Source organism: Drosophila nasuta, chromosome X, assembly GCF_023558535.2.
Source record: "Drosophila nasuta strain 15112-1781.00 chromosome X, ASM2355853v1, whole genome shotgun sequence".
Classification (NCBI taxonomy): Eukaryota; Metazoa; Arthropoda; class Insecta; order Diptera; family Drosophilidae; genus Drosophila; species Drosophila nasuta.
The window spans coordinates 8,132,336-8,139,058 of NC_083459.1; positions in this window are offsets into that span (position 1 = coordinate 8,132,336).

The following is a 6,723-nucleotide window of genomic DNA, read 5'->3' on the forward strand; positions in this document are numbered from 1 at the left end:
CGTAGCTCTTTCTAAGCACACAATTCAGAAAACGGCAAATATTATTATTATGTATTATTATTATATGTTATTGTTGCCTTTTTTTCTGCTTTTATTTACATATTTATTTATTTGCGCAACAATTGGATTCGTCGTCTACAGTTTTCCCTAAGTTCGGCCAAACAATGGCGGGAAAATTAGCACAGCTGCTTCAAAAAGCGAGCGCGCACGCTCTTTCGAGTATTTAAATGTGTATTAAACGAACGAACGGTAAGTACATGAAAAATATAAATACAAATATTTTTGCAACAAATTAAACATAAGTCGCGGGAGGCCACACGAGTCGCCCTCCCTCCTCCATCCCTCTCTGGCCCCCTCTTTGCCACGCCCTTTGCCCACTTTGTGCTGAAACACTCTCTCAATTATTTGCGCGCTATGTGAAAACTGTTTTCTTTATTCTCATACCCAGCATCTGCATACATTTCAGTTGAGTATATCGATGTCAGAGTAGTTAGAATATTCTCTTCTTAGCATTTATATTGCATATTATTGTAGAATATTTACAATTTGTTTGATTTGGATTTGAATGACAACTATTAGGCATATTTATATCCATTTTATCTGCAATTCAAATTCACATTAAGAAGCTTTATTCTCAATCGCATTTATTACAACTTTTATTATGCATTCTTCAAATGTTTTAATCATTATTCATATATACATCTCTTATACTTGAAATTCTTAAATTATTTACAGTAATTTAATAATATTTTACACATACTAAAAAGTCATTCCTTTATGTTAGAAATTCTTTATTTATAACGAGTATTTTAAAGCTTATTTTTTTCAATATCAAGTAACGTTTCTTTTGTATAATAAATTCTCTAACATCATTTTAATCATTATTTATACATATGTATATATTAAATAGGGAGTCTTTAATACTAGATTTTCTTAAATGTTTAACAGTATTTTAATGATTATTTATAAAAAATTCATGAACAGTATTTTTTATCAGTTTGTATACATACTAAAAATTGAGTCTCTGATATTAATGATTATTTATAAATATCGTTTCATTTGTACTATTTATTGTTAAGTTAAGTGTAGTGAAAATATACGTTTATACAATTATTTTATTAACTTAAAAGACAATTAAGAAGAAAGTGGACTTTTAGGTATAAAAACGTATAAATTTTATTTCCGATAAATACCAATTATCTGAGCTATTCCAAAAGCTATTATTATTATTTACTTTTTATTAATTAATAATTTATTTATAGTAAAATAGAATAGAGTATTTTGATAAAACTTTCCATATAATTTTATGAGTTGATAAACTTTTTGTATTTAATAAAATTAAATTATGAATAAATAAATACTGTGAAATAAAATCTAATTTATAGGTTATAAAAACTTTTTACGTCTGAAAGTTTAAAACTTCAAATTAACAATGTTAATTTAAAGCGAAATTTAAAAAGCTATAACTTAATTTACTGCAAATCTTTCGAGCTAGGTATTTAATGATTTTTTCAAGTATCGAACTCAATTAGCTATCTTCAAACCACTTTTCTCTATTGAAACTGTTTCAATTATGAACTAATTGAAAGTGCAAAGCTGAGAGTTCCTCTTTCCAAAGACAATATTGAACTGTATTGCCCAGACGATGTTTGCTTTGAACAAGGTTATCGGAAACGATGATGCTCTACAATAACATGGCTAAACATCCTCACAATTAAAATGCAGCTAATGAAATGGAAAATATTGGCTTAACAGGGTATCTAATTGAACAGCTATCATTATAATAATGCACACACTTGTTGTTTGTGTTTTTTAACATTACATTATATTATTATTATTTTTTTTTGCGAGTTTGTTGATTGTTGTTGCAGTTTTTTTTTTATTGCTCGAAAAGTTTCCACTTAATGTAAATTGCAATTAACAGCATTTTGCAATAGGAAATGTTCGAGAGGTTGCAGCTGTGCTGTGAAAAGCGCGCCTGTCTAATTGATAAATTCTATATTTGATTGCGAGTGCCAATTGTGCGACTATTGAATGCCAATCACAAACAAGCGAGAGAGGGAGAGGCGGAGGGAACGGAGCGGAGGCTCAGGTAAAATTTCGCCAGACTTCAGAGAGATTGAGAGCCAGACTTTGCATAGCCTTCCTAAACAGATCGAGATCGTCGTCGTCGTTGTCGTTGTCGTCGTCATCGTTGCTGGATTTGCCCCTCAATTTATTATTTTTTATTTATCTATTAATTTTGGCCAATGTTTGCATGTTTCAATTAATATCACTTTGTATTCCGTGCTCTATTAGAGGGCATTAGCGTTGGCACGCTAAGTGCTCGATATGCCAACTCCCCGAAAAAAGCCGCAAACACACACAAAACCACAATCCTCCATCTATCTACATGTATTGAGTTCCATTCAAGATCTGCCCCAACCAAATGCCATTAGCGATGTGAAGCGGAATTGTTTAATTATCGTTAATCAATGAATCGACAACGAACAGCAACACAAACAAACAAAAAAAAACACTCGCATCTGGCATCTTTTTGGATTATGTGTGTTTGTGCCAATTGCGAAAGACTTTTGTTAAAAAAAAAAACAACAAATTTTGGACATGATCGTTGCACGACAAGTCACTTTTGTGGTTTTGCGATCGGTGTCTGCGGTTTCTTCGCCCCATTGAGCCTCCTGGCACTGATCACCGACTGGGCGGGAGGCTTGTCTAATGAAACAAGTTTCAATAGATCACCATTGATCGCATCTTATCGGATATCGCATATCGCATTTCTCATATCAAAGAAGCACAGCCTACAACTATGTAGTATAGTTGGTGTAAGCGATGTCAATTCATCAAAATGCCAGACAACAGTCTAAATAAATAAATACGAAGAAAAAGAGACAACAACAAAAATTCCCCCTACCAACGAAATAAAATTCGACGCACAAGTTGCTAGTTTTATGGCGTGGTTTATTTGACGATCGTTTTTCGAGAGATCGCTTTGATCTCCATAAACATATATATTCTAAATTATGATCTACCGAATATGCGGGCTTTGTTATCGGCATCGAATCTGCTGTTGAAGAGTGAGATGGGAATACACATGTTGATCGATTTGTCTCGTTTGCTCTAGACCAAGCATTGAAGGCCGTTCAAAATAAAAAAACAATGCGAAAGTTATAGCTCACCTGCGTCACATCGACGACGACGACAACGACGTCGACAAATGAAAACTCTGTTTCACGTGCGAACGTGTATTACGAATAACATAACATAGCTCTAGTTGTTGAACCTTCACTGAATTTGCTGACAATTGTTAGATAATCAATATGAAGTATACGACCCGGTGTGCGCGTTTTAACAAGAGTTCTACATTCAGCATAAATGATGTAATTATATACAATAATATGTGATTTATTGTATCATTATAATAAAACAGTTCAATGAAAATTCTATTTATCATATTAAACTTAGAACTGGGAGTAAGGTCTAAATATTTAAATCAATTTAAAGGTCTGCGGATTGTAGTTATCAATATCTTGCGAATTATTTATATAAGGTTGACATGCAACGCTTAGATAATTGTACTCTATAAAGACTTTTCCTTTATGTTTATCAAATTATTATAAATATTAGTGTCACTAGTTGAGCATTTAAATAATTAGTCATTTCTAGTTATTTCTTGTTTTCTAAATAAAGATTTTTTTTTGTATTTTTGTATTTGTATTATTTTTGTTTTTTTATTGAATATTTTAATAAGTTTATAATTATAATTTAGAAAACTAGATCAGTTTATTTTGTATTTATTTAAGTAAGTAATACTAAATGAAGCAATCTTTATCTCTTTCAATTTTTGTTTCAAAATAAATATTTATTTAAGTAAGTTTATAAGTTATATATTTTATATTTTTTTTTTACGAATATTTAATTTATAATATTTTTAAATATAACTTAGAAGCATGATCATATATTTGAAATCATTATCATTAATATTTTCCCAAGTGAAGGTTTTTTTGAATGAGTAATAATAAATAAGCCAGGCCTAACTACTTCTAACTTTATTAAAATCAATATTTTGTTTCCCTGAATAATGATTTATTTTATAATTTGTAAAAATATATACTTTTATTTTGTATAACTTTTTTTGTAAATAAATATAGAGCTTAGTAAGGTTATAATTATAATTTGGAAAATTTGGAAAAGAGATAGCTTTAAATTTTATAGCTTTCATTGTAAATCGATTAAAAAATCGAGAATATATATTTTTATCGATTGTTTTTTATTAAATTGTACACATTGAGAGATTTAATTTGTGGTATGCAAAGAAAGCATTTCTTTGATTGGCAGTTTCGAAAAAAAATGACTTCCGCTTGTGCAAAATCAATTACTGAAAGTACAAAATTGTTTGTTTAATCGATCGTTGTAGTTTATCGTTATCGCAATGGGCGTTTCACTGCTCTGCGACTTGTGTGTGGATGAGCATATAAATGTAAATACTTTATAACGGTTGCCGCACCCAAAAAACAATTTCGAACACAAAACAACAAAACAAAAACCCCATAGAAATCGTTTTGTTAACCTTGTTATTATTATTGTAATTATTGCAGTAGGGCTTTAGCTTCTGCTTTTGCTTCTTCGAACTCGACATCGACATCGACATCGACTTCTGCTTCCTCTTCTTTTGCTTGAGCTTCTTGATTATACAGTTATACATTTTGCTGTTCCGATTGTGCATTGTTTGCTCGCTTTTATTGTCCGATTGCCATTCGATCATTTAACGATTCGATATTATCGATCTGTTGTGCTGTGTTTGCGTTTTTCATTTTGTTTGTTTATTTAATGTCCAAGTTGCTGTTGCTGTTGCTGTTGCTGTTGATGCTCATATTTATGTGTTTCATTGTGTTGTTTATGCGCATGCAAAGTGTTCTGTAAATTTTCCTTGAGATTTTGCATAAAACTATAAAACAAAAATATTTTAATCATAAAATCAAAATAGCATAATCATAATAATCATATAAATACAAAACAAAATGACAGCAATAGCAACAACCGTTGGTTTCTGTTTGTGCCACGCCCCAAACGGCACCGCCCCCGCCGCCGCACTTTGCTCGTGGCAGCCTTTTGCTCACTTGAAAGCAAATAAAAGTTCAATGTTTGAATAAATTAAATTAACAAACACTCACAGACAGCTAGAGAGAGAGAGAGAGAGAGAGAGAGAGATAGAGGAGAGCATAATAATAACAATATGGGTGGAGGTAGAGCTTCAGTTAGAGGTGCCCACAATAGCAACAACACTGAGAACAGCAGCAACGGCAGCAACAAATGACAGCAACATGAACAAAATGACCATTTTCAATAACACTCACGTAGCATCCGAGTCAATAAATTACAACAAAAGCAAAGCCAAGTTAACTCGCGGTTGCCCAGCACGTACAACAACAACAACAACAACATTAGCGGCGACAATCGTATTATTAACGGGAGCAACAATGAAACAATGTCTGCCCAAAAATAAACAACTTGCACAAGGCAATTACTGAACCAGAGGACAGCTGAGGGCCAATCTCTGACCCAGTCCGAAGCAATCCCCAGTCCCCAGTCCCCAAACAGAATCCCTGACCCAGAGACCGCTTCACTTCAGTTCAGTTCAGTTTTTATTTCGCTGCATTCGAAATGTGTGTGAAGGCCAAGGACAACACACACCGTCCACCACCGGGCAAGTCCAAAAGCCAGTTGCAGTTGGACAAGTTAACAGGTTAACAATCTTGACAGCTGCCGCTTGCAACGCCAGCCGCAACCGCAAGCTGCCAGCTCCAATTTCCTGGAAAACTTTGAACTTCATGATGCTATTTATAGGAATACATAATTCGAAGAATTTCAATTTTAAGAGAAAACTTAACGATGCGATACAGTTAAGAAGTTTTAATCACATCTTGAAGAATAGAAAAAATTAACATTCAAAAATCAATCGAACATTTCTATTTTAAAATATGTGTCTTATGCTAGTAAAACAACAGAAGAAACAATTAAGAAAGCAACAGTCGCGTGTGCTCGACTACGAGAGACCCTCTATTCATTTTATTTTAATATAAGCAAACAGTGCGGTATTATTCTTTAAATATGCCAAATATATATATAACACAAATTACTAAAATATACCAGGATTTGGTATATTGATATATATGCTATAGAGTGCAAAATATACCAGATTGTCAGCCAACGTAATTGAGACCCTTAGTAAGAAGACGTTTTTCCCCATTGCGATGCATCGTCTCCGCTGATCAAGAATATATATACTTTATAGGTTCATTTCGCCTTTTATATACATTCCCAAAGTTATAAAACTTTTCTCCCCTATGATTAGTGGGTATAACAATACGGAAAATAGGGAGAAAAGTAAAATTGTACTATTATAAACTTCAAATTATTATCTTAAATTATTATAAGTATTTGTAAGTTAGAACTTAATTCTAGTGTGCAAAGTGCTGATTAAAACATTATTATTCGCAAGTTAGAATTAAGTTCTAGAGTACAAAGTGCAGCAAAAACAGAGCTAGAGGCCTTCAGAGAGATTATCTTAAATACTTTAGCATTTGATGTGTACGAAAATCTTGAGTTTAGAAAATTTTAAACACCAGCTGGTAGTCATTGAATTTAAAGTTCTTTAATTGCATAATTTCATTTAATTCTTCTGTCGCATAGTTTTGTAACAAAGTGTTTATTACTAAATCATTT